Source organism: Oreochromis niloticus, linkage group LG3 (assembly GCF_001858045.2).
Source record: "Oreochromis niloticus isolate F11D_XX linkage group LG3, O_niloticus_UMD_NMBU, whole genome shotgun sequence".
Classification (NCBI taxonomy): Eukaryota; Metazoa; Chordata; class Actinopteri; order Cichliformes; family Cichlidae; genus Oreochromis; species Oreochromis niloticus.
The window spans coordinates 86,193,517-86,206,738 of record NC_031967.2 but is presented as its reverse complement, the minus strand read 5'-3'; the positions used below and the strand labels follow the sequence as shown (position 1 = coordinate 86,206,738).

The following is a 13,222-nucleotide window of genomic DNA, read 5'->3' as shown; positions in this document are numbered from 1 at the left end:
TTTGAAATGGCAGAGGTACAGTGGTGTCTAACAGCACACTGTGGAAGGCAAACATGTTCTTGTTGGATGAAACTTCATGAATCCTTTGTAGATTTGAGCTTTTGGAGCCTTTCTTTTCTCTTCAGGTGTACAGAGGCTGAGGAGGCAGGTGAAGCAGGTGGAGCTGTTGTAATGCTGGCAGAGGGTGTGTCTTAGTAACTCTGTGAGGTAGAACTGGATCCAACATTGTGGATGTGTTGATGTTGGAGCCATTAAGATTCTCTGCACACTGTAGGATTTCCCTGTGATTCACTGCGGGGGCATTTTGGAGTCTGTCAATGAAACTCTTCATATTTGTGTTTGACACCAGTTTATAGAAACAGACAAATGTGTCATGCTTTTGTTCGGCCTCCACAAATATACACATTTGTTCATTGGTTGGACTTTTTGGAAGGAGACACATTGAAAACCATGTTAATAAGATCTTGTTGTTTCCTGTGGATCCGACACAGAGAGTGGACTTCAGACAGAAAGCGTGGAAGAGATTTTAGAGGCCGTGTGTGGCAACAGGAAGTTTCTGTATGTTTGCTGATCTTACATGTGGAAAACAACACGTGATGTTTGTGAAGTTCTACAATGATCATTGTTCTGACAGCATTTTGAGTGGGAACAGTTCAAACTGAGAGTAGTGGGAGTTATTTACTGATTGAAACAAGCTGAATGTTTCTGTGCACGATGAAGATCAGCAGCAGCAGCTCAGCTGATCAATGAATTGACATCTATCAGTCATTTCATGAGATGAAGTCATCAGCAGACATTTGTTCTAACTGTGTGATAAATGTCAGAACGTCAGGGCTCTGCTTTAGTCACTACTTGATGATCATTGGCTCATTGTTGAATCACGTGGCCCAGTCTGACCTCTGACCCTTTGCTGCAGGTCTTCTGTGTTATCTCCACTTTCATGTCTGATCTTCTGCTGTATCGTCCAAAATAAACATCTGAATCATTTCCAACACTTCAGCAGATCTTTAGTTTGGGCGTACAGTACAAAATAACACATATTGTACTATACTGCCCACTTCCTGATCTTATTGGATCTGTGTGTGAGGTTGGTGAAGGAAACACATGTTTACTGAGTGAATCGCTGCCATTAGGAACTAGTTTTTATATCACAGCCTAGAAATCACACAGGACCATTTCTGCAAGTGAAAAGTCGTCATTGGAGGAATCATTGTATAGTTTGTGCGACTGTTGTTTGTAAATGAAGAATTGTCCAACTACATGTGCTGCTGACCTTTGACCTTTTCTTTAGGTGGCACAGAGGAGTCTGTGGAAACATCCAGAGCTGAGGCAGTGCTACAGATGCTTCAAATAAAGTGGTGTATTATCCATGTTTTCTATGGATCACATCCAATATCCTGATCTAACAAGCCCCCTTTTTGTGGATTTTAGAGCCTCTGACTTTTGCTGCGTCTGCGTCTCATTTCAAGCACAAGAGCAAGAAGTGGATGAAGAAATGGGGCGAGTGGGGTCAGTGTGGTGCATGTCAGCTGTGCTCACACATGCTTTCACAAAGAACATGTGTATTCATTGGCAGCATTAAGGTGACTTTAGTCTTCATAATAATAAGTATTGTGACTTTATTATTCTGATCCTCACAGTCATGTTGCAGCTCTGCTTTGCTTTAAGAAAATGTTCTACAGGATGTTACTTTCCTAAACGTGTTCTCCAAATGTTCCCAAAGACTTTGTTCTAAGTAGTTCTACATGATGAAACATTCACACTAAGTTTAAGAAGGACACACAAACACCATCTGTCCTTTCATCATGTGGACAAACGTGTTCAGATGTCAAATGTACCGTGAATGGATGCAAATGTGGATCGTTCCAATAAATGAGACAGTTTTGTAAGTGGATCACAGTTTGAAGTTCATTGAACCTATAAGAACATGTTATTCAAACCAACTTTATCCACAGGAAGAAGCATCAGGGGAACAGGAACATTCAAACATCTTTACTGTAAGAACTGCACAAAGGAAGGAAACACAGTCTAACACACGACCACTTTAAATGGACATTTAGCTTTTCAAACATCAGGGATTGCTGCAATAACAACACTGTGCCCATTCTGATCAGACCGAAAGATTTATAGAGATTTATCCATGTGCTGGAAAAGGATTTGATATCAACATATATGCAGATTAGTAGGAGCATTTTCTTCATATTGATTTAGAGTTCAGTGCTAGGAACATGTAGAATTAACATCTGTGTACATGACGAGTTATGAAAATTCAAAGTCAGGCTTTCAAAGGTCGTCAGAATTGGTGTCTCTATCTGTGACTGTCCAGAGGAACCTACCTGAGGGATTATTAAAGATCTGTCTATCTAGAAAGACGTGCATTGATTCACAGTGTACAATTCTTTCTAATCTATTAACATCTTCCTCCAAATCCTGTTTCTGCTGCATCAGAAGGGCTCAAACCTCCTGCTGTTGTCTGCTGGACCATCAATTCTACTTTATGATGATCTTCAAAGATAAAACGTGAGTTTATTTGTGAACTCTGTGAATGCGTCTGATGTTTAGTTTGAACCATCCTGTGTCAGCTGCAGCCACATCATTGCCACGCATACAAATGGCTGCGTTCTGTTTAGACCTGCTGGCTGTCAATGGGCTTCATTCCATTTCAGACTGCCGGTGGTCGGCTGTGATCTAAACTCAACATGGCTCCTGTGTTAGAAGAGCTTCTGATTTTAAACTTTGCACATTGAATAGTTTCTTTGCAACACTATGGAGCTACCAGCCCAGTATATGTAGCCCACAGTAGATGGAGTTATCAAGCTGCACTGACAAACATCAGGACTCATGTGATCCCTACATGTGGACCTTTCACACATGGATCCAAGTGCAGATTCAACTCTGCATTACATTTGACTTCAGCTGTTACACACTTTCATTTTCTAGCTGTGTCACTTCCTGCTTTTTGGATCAGATAGTTTATCCATGTCCACAAATGTTTGGCTGCATATTTGTATCATCTATATTTTCCAGTCTTCATACAGCTATATTTCATGTGAACTCCAATCTGCCACCTGCCATCACGTTTTCAGGGTTCATTCAGTGTTGAAATGTAGGACAAACAGCAGCACATGTTCTCTAAATGTTTGCAGTCATTTGAAATGAAGCTGATACTACATGAGACATTTTCTACATTTATTGTCTTTGAACAGAGAATAATAAAGCCATCAAACATATACAGGCTGTGCAAATACAAACTTCTGTGGTGCATTTGATGACCTGCAGAGGAGAACAAGTCGGGCTTTTCAGCCCTAACACGACCTCTTTGTTCTCAATACTACAAACCTTCAAAGGCTGATATGCAAGTTTGCATGAATCACCAACACAGTTGTATTTGTTTCTAGTATAGTTATAAATAAGCTGATCAAATATCTGCTGACTGATTAGATCCAGTATCTATTACAGATGAACTGGATATCACAGCATGTTGTTAATCCGTCATATCAAACTAAACAGTGTTGCTGGTGTAAATATCCTCCAATAAAGATGGGCTGAGGGCTTCTGTTGCCAGGTAACGATGATGTCACACTGGATCTTCTGATCTTTAGCATCGTAGCGCTCGGAGTCTGATGTTGGCTCATGTGTTGTCATACACCAACATGACGTTCTACTAGTCAAGGCCTCACCTTAACCCACTGATGCTGATCACACAGACCCACTAATAGAACTGTTTTATCAGGTTTATGCAGCGTCACATTAATGTCACATTTAATCAGACCACATTTACATTACAAGCCCACTACAACCATTATCAACATGTTAAATTACATTATACATCTTCACTGATTTAAAGCACCTCTATTTTAACCTGATTCATTTTTTCCACCTTAACAGTTCATTCCTCAAATCAAACAAGATATTTGACCCTCAAAAAAATGTACCAACAAATAATTTTGCAATACAATATTTATTTTTTCAACTTTTCCAAGTGAAATAAAACAAGTGTATTTAACAGTGAAACCAGAGTGGAAGCTGCTCACATAGAGTCCAACTCAGGCTAAAAGTAAGTTGAGTAGACCAGCATCATCAAAGTGTCGGCTCTATGAACACGGTGCAAGATCTCCTGAGAGTCCTCAGGAAGTACAAGCTGAACTCCAACCTGTTGCTGACCTTCTACCGCTCGTCCATTGAGAGCCTGCTAACCTACCTACTGCATCACGGTATGGTACGGCAGCTGCACCAAGGCGGATAGAGTGAGGCTTCAGAGTGTGGTCAAGACAGCACAAAAGATCATCGGCTGCCCTCTCCCTCCCTGATGGACATTTATTCCTCCTGCTGCCTCAGCAGAGCAGCAACATTATCAAGGACAGCTCCCACCCTGGCTTCAACATGTTCAGCCTGCTTCCCTCAGGGAAGCGCTACAGGTGCATCAGCACAAAAACCCACAGACTCAAAAACAGTTTCTTCCCCAAAACCATAACCAACCTGAACTCACACATGCACCGATAACACAGCATGTCATTGTACAACTGTATAGTGACAATTCTATTCTATTCATCTGCAGGACAAAACTAGTTTTTCTCCTCGTCAACGTCAGGATGACGTCATCGTACATCAAAACATGCAGATCAGGTGACATGACTGTCTGAGAGGTGGAGTTAAACTGTGGCAGGTAAGGATGTGGGGGAGGAGCAACAACATGACGCTGGAACATCATCATTGCATTTTACAGTTTCCTCTCTATCTGGATAATGCTGTGAACAAGAACAGCTGTGGAACCAGTATGGGCTCAAAGTGTGGTCATAAATATTTTTTACTTGTAAATCCATACTTGTGAACTGAGTTTTGTAACCTTGTAAACAAAAATATCTGAAAGTTTTCTGTTTGTGCATCTTCAGATAAGAATTTGTGTGTATGTGAAAAAGATTTGTGTTTGTAAAAAATTTTTGCACGAGTTACAATTTTTTTTTGGTTGAGGCCTGGTTACAGATACAGGTTCCCTGGCTATGTGTGGCTTTTGACCCGATTTTTCTTCCTTTCAGCTGATTGGTAAATATCAGAGAACAAATGGGTTTGGCTGTGGGAAGGGTGCTTTACTGAGCTTCAGGTCCCGGGAGAATAAGTTCATGAAAGCCCAGTTTACTCTTCGGCCTCCCCGCTTCAGCCGTCTGCCATTTTTTTGGGAAAAATTATCCACACCCACCGCCGCGCAAGGAATCCTGGGATATATGGGACCACGAAGGATACACCGACCCATCCTTAAAATTCAGGGAAATGAAGGACGGATTTGGAGCCACCTTTGAATTGGGACAGCCTTCGTCGCATCGCTGTGAAGTAATTGGCCTTAAAATTGGGATACAGCCACTAATTTACTGTTAGTAAAAAAAAGAAGAAGTGACAGTTTGTCTCTCTAAGTGTACGTGCAGAAGATGGACTACAACATGTCCTCTATGTTGGAATAGGGCTTTGGAGTTGACATCACGCCGCAATGTATTGTGGGAGCATGGTGCCATTTTCCGGGTTCATAAATCAAAACAAACACACTGGCCGTTTCTCAATTCTCAGTACGCGAGTACGTACTCGCGTACTCGATGAGTACGTACTCGCCGAGAACGCACGGGAGTACGTACCCGCTGAGAATGCGAGCACGGACTCGCGATATGTACAATTGGAACACCTGCGTACGTGATGATGTCACAGGTCTGGAGTTTTTACTGCCGTCCCCTCCTAATTTAACTGTGAGTAACATGTTATGAAGCTTAACTTTAATCACAGCCAAACCGGTTTAGTCAGGAACAAATAAAACACTGAAATAAACCAAACATTAACATTTAGAAGTGATCTAAGTGACTTATATATCATTTTTAACCTCAGTAGTGAAACCTCTATTAATAAAAATAGTGTACATGTACATACGTGTACATACCTTAATAAAAACAAGCAGGTGAGATGTTAGAACGCTTTTATTTCTATTCTAGTGGACACTCAATACTATAGACAGCTGCTGGGGTTTCTTTAACCTGAGTAGTGAGAAGTCCGCGAGCGGGTGAGGGGGGGGGGGGGTTGAAAACGATGTGCCGGGAGTCCGCTGTTGAGTTTTGGACGAAATGCATTCTGGGATATATAGCTGTCCCAAGTCCACACCGATGCATGCTCGATAAAACGGGTGGATCGAGAACACATCCGGGACTTTTTCGCGTTCTCGGCTTGATGCGTACTTCGAATTGGAACAGTACTTGGTCTCCGACTGATGACGTATCACGAGTACACGAGAACGCAAGTACGCACAAGTACGCATATTGATAAACGCCCACTGTGTTGGAACCACTGACTGTAGAAAACATGGACGACGCCACAGCTCCCCAAAAATGAAGCCAAAACGTCTCTATCGCCCCCTGGTGTCTGGCTGCAGTATAGGCCATAAACCCCGCCTCCTCCATGTTAGCGGATGGGACTGGGGTCAGACTAAAATAAATTAATTCTCCTTAGATAATTTTTTTCCAAAGATTCTTTCTTTTGTTATCAATAGTTCTCATCATGCTGATTGATGTCCAAGGGGTCTCCTTTCCCATAAGTTTGATTCTAATTCCTACCGCGGTGATGTTAAATTGGGGTGAAACGTCATCATAACAGCTTTGACTGACAGCTGCAGTCACGGAGAAACTTGCGTATCTCTGTTCGGGAATAGCAGATAGAGCGTAGGCTCTGAGAGGAGGGCCAGCGTTTACGCTACGAAACACGACCGAGTGTTATAACCTGACAGTCTGAGGTGTTCTTCAGTAAACTGGACTACCCGACAGAAGGACCCGAGGCCCCGTTGTACTTTTTCGGTAAGTTAAACGTGTTTATAAGCTAATCCGTAACTACTAGTGATGGTGAGATGAAGCTCCTGATGAACTGAGGCTTTCCATCCAATTCGTCGACTCATGGTTCGAAGCATTGTAATGATTCATTTGCTCTACTGCGCCATCAAGTGGACGATTCAAGTGAAGCGGCCTCTGTGATTATAATGATGTGTAAAACTCTAAACTAAATAAATAAATTGTTTTCATGGTTATTTATCCCGAATTTTGTCTCAGTATGTGTGATACAAAAGAGAAAGTGGAAACTATCAGGACAGAGTTTTGGTATGATTGTGTAACTGTTAGCCTCAGACAGTCAATAGTATAATTCAGATCATAGATCAGTACATTTGAATATTTTTATAACTATAAAAAGACACTTTCGAGACTTTATCTAAGGTGTAAGCATCACAGCAGATGCCTTTGTGTCAACGTAGCTGAGGCTAAAACAGAAAAATGATTTTATAAAAATATTCAGCAGTAGATCAAAAACGAAAGAAAACCATTAATCAACAAATGAACATTACCTGATGCTGCTGAATTGAAGCAGAGCAAATTACAGAGGTTTTATTAGAGATGATTGTCTTCTTTTGTGAGACCATCCCCTATGAGATGATTGTCCGAGAGTGTCACATGCAGAATCCTGACAGTGAAGCAGGGTGTGATGATTTGGGACTGCATGAGTCTGAGAGATGGAACCATGCATTCGTGCAAAAACCCCAAAAAACATGTGACAGGGTGAATCTCAGCCTAAGGCTGCCTGGCAGAGGAGGAATATTCCAACTAAAGCTAAAAACTAAACTGGAAATCAGGAAACACTGTAACTTTCAGTTTATATGACATGTTATGTGATTAAGAACCTTTTTGAAAGTGGTCGGGGTGTTGAACTGCATAAGAAGGGTCTCTCACAGTGTGACATCTTTGCTGAGGTGAGACGCAGTAAGACGGTCATCTGAAATTTCTTAAATGATCCTGAGGGTTGTGGAACAAAAAAGTCAAGTGGAAGACCCAAGAAAAAAGTCACCAGCTCTGAGCTGGAGGATCCAGTTAGCTCTCCATCAAGACACTGGACGATCCTTGACCCAACAAATTAAGGCCATTACTGTTGCTGACTGCAGCTCCATACCTATCAGACAGCACCTGAGACTGTATGCATGTATTGGTTTGAAAATGATCGTCACTAAATTGAAATTGAATTTTATATTTTGAAAATGAATTCATTTGCTTTGAAACTGTATTTTATCCTTTTAAAAGGATTTTAACAACAATTTAGTTTCAGTTTTAGAATTCAATTTCTGTTCCAAAATTCAGTTTTTTGGGACTTACATCCAATTCCGGTTCAAGAGTAATCGAGCGCAGATTAATAGAACTACATTTTACTAGCAGACCAAAAGTGTTACTGACGGGAATCTACAGCATCCTGAGCTGGAGCTGGATTAAGACTTTAGAAGTCATTCGTCATGTCGAATGACCAGCGGATAAACTCTCTTGTTGGTAATAAATGTATTACATGTATAAGAACAAGAACTAGAAGCTAGCAAACAGAAGCTTTTTAAATGGCGACCTACAACGCATACATTAAACCTAACAATAACAGTCACAGTGATGCTAATAAAGCCTGAATGATGTCCTGCTAAAGGATGACTCACCTTCCCTCACTGCAACTGTGTCTAAGTGCTGCAGAAGGTGAGCGCGGGTCTCCACGTCTCCTGCAGGGTGAACACAGAGGCCAGCAGAGCTGTAGCTGCTGCTCAGGTCACTGAGAGACTCCTGGAGACAAGCCAGGCTCTGGATCATCACAGGATCTACAAGTTCCTGATTCAGTGACTCAAACAACAAAGACAAAACTCCAAAACACAAACTTAACAATGTGGTGTATGCTGTACAGTGTAGCGAGGAATGCCCAGACCTCTACATAGGAGAGACCAAACAGCCACTTCACAAGCGCATGGCACAACATAGAAGAGCCACCTCCACGGGACAAGACTCAGCAGTTCATCTGCATCTAAAGGACAAAGGTCACTCTTTCGAGGATGCCAATGTTCACATTTTGGACAGAGAGGACAGATGGTTTGAAAGAGGAGTGAAAGAAGCCATTAATGTCCACTGTGAGCGACCATCTTTGAACAGAGGCGGTGGTTTACGACACCAACTGTCTGCCATCTATAATCCAGTTTTGAGATCCTTCCCAGACGCCTTAACGCCCACTCACATCCTGGGCCATCTGACCTCAGGAGATCACATGATAGGGTGGGGCCAGGTTTCACAATGAGATCACCCGAAACCCTGGCTGATTAGGGCCCACACCTGTTTTCACACCTTGGCTTGAGATTAGGTAGAGGATCATCAGGGGGTCCTTTGTCCCTCTTTGGGGGGGAAACTGTCACAGAGCTTAAACCTGGGACTCTCCACCATTTAGCCTTAGAAGCTTCTTCAGTTCTCGGATGAGAGGTGAAACGTCTTCAAGCAACTTAAAGAAGTCCAGACGCTTTTCTTTCCAAGCTCCTTAGACTACGATGACCTGGATGACTAAGAACCATCACAGACACATGCTAACAAAGTGCTGCTTACTAGTTACTATTTGTGCACAAGGATGTGCCACTTTCAGATAACGTTCTGGTCTCTTTACAGTGTAAATGCATATTTACAATGACTCCACAGGGAAAGTTTTCAGTATTAGGAGTTTTGAATTCATTTGTTGTTTTCTCTGAAGTTGATGAGGAGCTCCTCATGTGCTGATGTGTGCTTTGTGTCATGTAGGAGGTCGGGGAGCAGACCTGTGGAGGTGTGGAGGTGACGGCTGTCTGAGACGGAGCATCTGCCTCTGCTGTGAGTCTCCTTCATGTTCCTCCACATGTATTATCTGTGTTTCCACCACTCGAGGGCGCTGTGGATTATTGATGTGTGGGAACAGTAACCAATCACTGCAGTCTGAATGCTTCTCTTTGGTCATGTGACCATTTGATCTCTGATCAGTGTGTTCTTCAGTTTCAGGCCTGTTTCTGCTGACTGCTGCAGGTGAGCTGATGTTCCTACACCTGTCTGTCCTCATCATGATCTCTGACCTTTAGTGACTTCTGTCCTGTTGCAGGTGTGTGTGCTGCTGCTGTCTGCTCTGGCTGTTCCTGCAGGTGAGTAGATGGAAGGTGGAGTAATGTTCTTCCTGTCTCTGTTTCCTGTTTTGAACCCCAGTTGGTTCCCCTCATGTCCGTGTGAGTTCTCCCGGGTTCTCCAGCTTCCTCTCACAGTCCACAGACCTGCATGTGTGTAGAATAAAGGAGAGGCTGATCGATGGTTGAATGTGGCTCGTAGTTTAAAGGATGGTCAGTAAGACTAGAACAGCTGAGACAAACTGAAGTGAACCAGCCGCTCAGTGGTTGGAGTTCAACATCACCTCTTACACGCAATGTTGCTGCAGATGTTTCACAATAGGACCACTAAAAGCACGCAGCGCTTTTACTTTGAAAGAGATGCAGGAAGTGTGGAGTCTGTGTCACCTGTGTAACTCATAAAGTAACCATGTGTGACCAAGTGGTCGGCGGGGTTAGATAAAAGGAAATAAAATGACAACGCCACCTAGGGGATTTTCACCCCTAGGAAATATATTTAAGAAAAATAGATAAAAGGAATAAAAAGAGGCCGCACAGATTCAAGGATGCACTCCGAGGCAGGTTGGCTCCAATATTAAAACAGTTTATTTATAATAAAAATAAATAAAATATTAGAAACCAAAATGTAGCGTCATTGTTGACAGTGTCTTAACGTGAAAATAAAACAATCATGGAACTTGGACTTACCAGCAGCCGTGGACCCAAAAGAAAAATCACACAAAATGAAAATCACTGCAGCCCACCCGGTGCTGTACAAAAGAAAGTGTGAAAACGACCCACCACCTAAGGTCCCAGGGCCACTGGTACGTCCTCCGTTCACTAAAAGAAAACACAGAAAAATATGTTAAAAGAATAACAGGACACTGTATCATCTGTAGCGAGCCTGACGCTCAAAGAACTAAAACACACTTTAATAGCTTTAATAAAAGAAACCACACACACACACACACACACACACACACACACACACACACACGGGAAGGCTTGTGCCCCGCGGGTCCACTCGTACTGGTAGTAATGGTCCCAGCCTCAATCGCGAGCTGGTCTGGCTCCCCACAGGCTAAGACCAGCAACGGGGGCAATTTAAAATCCCCGGCACGACACTCGGGCAAAGAATTGCTTCAGCCCGATCACAAAAGCGTGGGCACACGCAACAATCCAGAGATAAAATAAAATAAAACCAGGCGAACCAGGAAATGGTAGGCCTACTTAATAAAACCAAATAAGACAAGGTAAAACAATTCAAAACCAAACAAGACAAGACAAGACAGCAGGCTCCACTGAGGAGGAGCCCTCACAACAACGGCTAGGCAGGTGTCTTGATTCTTCACTTAAGGCTGTGTGAGTTGCCACGGAGGTGAAGGCAGCGATCACGCCCTAAAACAGACAAATATAACCTTAGCCTCTGGTAGCTGTGAATGCTAATAAAAATAGTTTGAACAGCTTACCCCAGGACCGGAAGCGTTATACTCTCACTGGTGGGGGAATCACACAAGCACCTCTCCGCAACGCCGGAATAAAACAACCTGCCGCGCTACAACAGGCCGCAAAAACTATTACTATACATTCCAATACTGAGAGGGAATCTGAGGTTAAGCGAGAGCATACCTGTGGCTGTCATATGATCTACTCTTGCCGATCAGTCCGTCGCAGAGTGTCAGCATTTGCTGCTGCTTTGCGCTGAATGCATGGGAGGAATAATCCAAAGAAGCACCGGCTTAGCTTTATACCTGGTGCCAGCCTGCAATCAATATGCAGGTGGGTTCCCAATTGACCTAGTTTTGCAGTAAGAGCGAGCGCAGGAGAGAGCGAGAGCAGTAGAGCGAGCGAGCGAGAGAGAGAAAAGAAAGGCGAGTAGCCCATCCGGCTACACATGGTTACTGGTTACGAGTGGACATACTTCCTTTGTGGAGGAAACACACAGCAGGCTTTCTCTCTTGAGCAGGCTTTCTCTGTTAAGCTGATCTTTGTGCTTGAGGTTCTGAGTGAGTGCTCATGTTAAAGGGCTGTTTCATGTTTCTTTCATCACAATATGACCGACTGAGCGCTGCCTTATCCTCCAATCAGAGATCTGAAAATGAACATTTATAGCAGCCATTTAAAAGCTGTAGCTGCAAACATAGAGAGCAGTTTGACAGCTGCTGCTGTTCAGAATGTGGCAGCTGCACGTTTGAGTTCACAAACTGAATTTAAACACTGAAGTGTGTTTTAGCTGTTACACAGTGTCACAGTCTAATGAAGGAGAAGTCTCTGCTACATCTGCTAGAATGCTGAAACCTGCAGGCTGTGAGCACTGATGCTCTAGCTCAACATGATTCATGATTACTGACACAGTTCTCAATGATTCACATCACTGTGTCTTAATGCTCCTGTATCTCTCCTCAGTTTCCCAGCATGCCTTGGTGGTGGAGGTGTATGAAGGGGAGGAGTCTGTCCTGCTGCCCTGTCAGGTACCAGCTAATGTTTCCTCTGCCTCAGCAGCAGCACTGTGGAACCGCAGTGACTCGAATCCCCCAACCGTCCACTGCGGAGCGGTGATGACCTTAGAAACCAGAACCGGCGTTACACCAACCGAACATCAGTGAGAGCCCATGCTCTGCAGACTGGAGACCTCAGCCTCACTCTCAGGAGCCCGACAGCCAGTGACAGCGGCACCTACACCTGCTCCGTCTGGAGCCACGGACAAAATCTGAGCCAGACAGACGTCCAGCTTAAGGTCAAAGGTCAGAGAAATGTTCAGTCTGTCCAACAGAGGACGTCAGAAGTACTGGGATGTTCAGCTGCATGCAGTCATTAAGCTATTCTGCTGATCCTTACCCATAACCCTCTGCACCAGCACACAGGTCAGAGGTCAGCAGTGAGTCCCAGTTATGTGAAAAGTCACAAAGTGTTTGATCCTGTTGCAGGTGCTTTTCATCCTCCTTCTCCTCCTCCTCCCTGTGAATCTGTGCTCAGACTCTTGTGCCATCTAGTGGTCTTCTGTCTGTACTGCATCTCCACTGGTCTGCTGCTGTTCATCTGCTGCAGCAGGAAAAACAAACCAGCCATCTCCATGGAGATGACCCAGCGTGATGGAGGAGGTCAGGGACTGGATGAAGAATACGATGTGTTAGGAATAAAAGAAATATTTTTAATGTGTATCTGCTCATTATATTGTTTTATGTACTTTAATAATGAAGGCTTGTAGAGCAAGGCCACCTTTGACTCACAAACAAGTGCTCAGCCAGACTGAAAAACAGGAAGTTTTAGTGCACAAGGCATATTAATAAATCAAGA

At 43.4% G+C, this 13,222-nt stretch overlaps 1 protein-coding gene and 1 long non-coding RNA gene across 2 annotated transcripts in view; one reads left to right on the top strand and one right to left on the bottom strand.

Moving 5' to 3' along the window:
• The window catches only part of LOC102082314 (protein NLRC3-like), a 441,947-nt gene that overhangs the window by 66,016 nt on the left and 362,709 nt on the right, over positions 1-13,222 (top strand). The window lies entirely within an intron of this gene.
• LOC109197359 (uncharacterized) lies at positions 10,856-11,819 on the bottom strand. The gene is made up of 3 exons (XR_002058472.2): positions 11,555-11,819; positions 11,395-11,480; positions 10,856-11,323 (listed from the first exon to the last, which is right to left on the bottom strand). It is a non-coding gene; the product is annotated as an uncharacterized LOC109197359 (long non-coding RNA).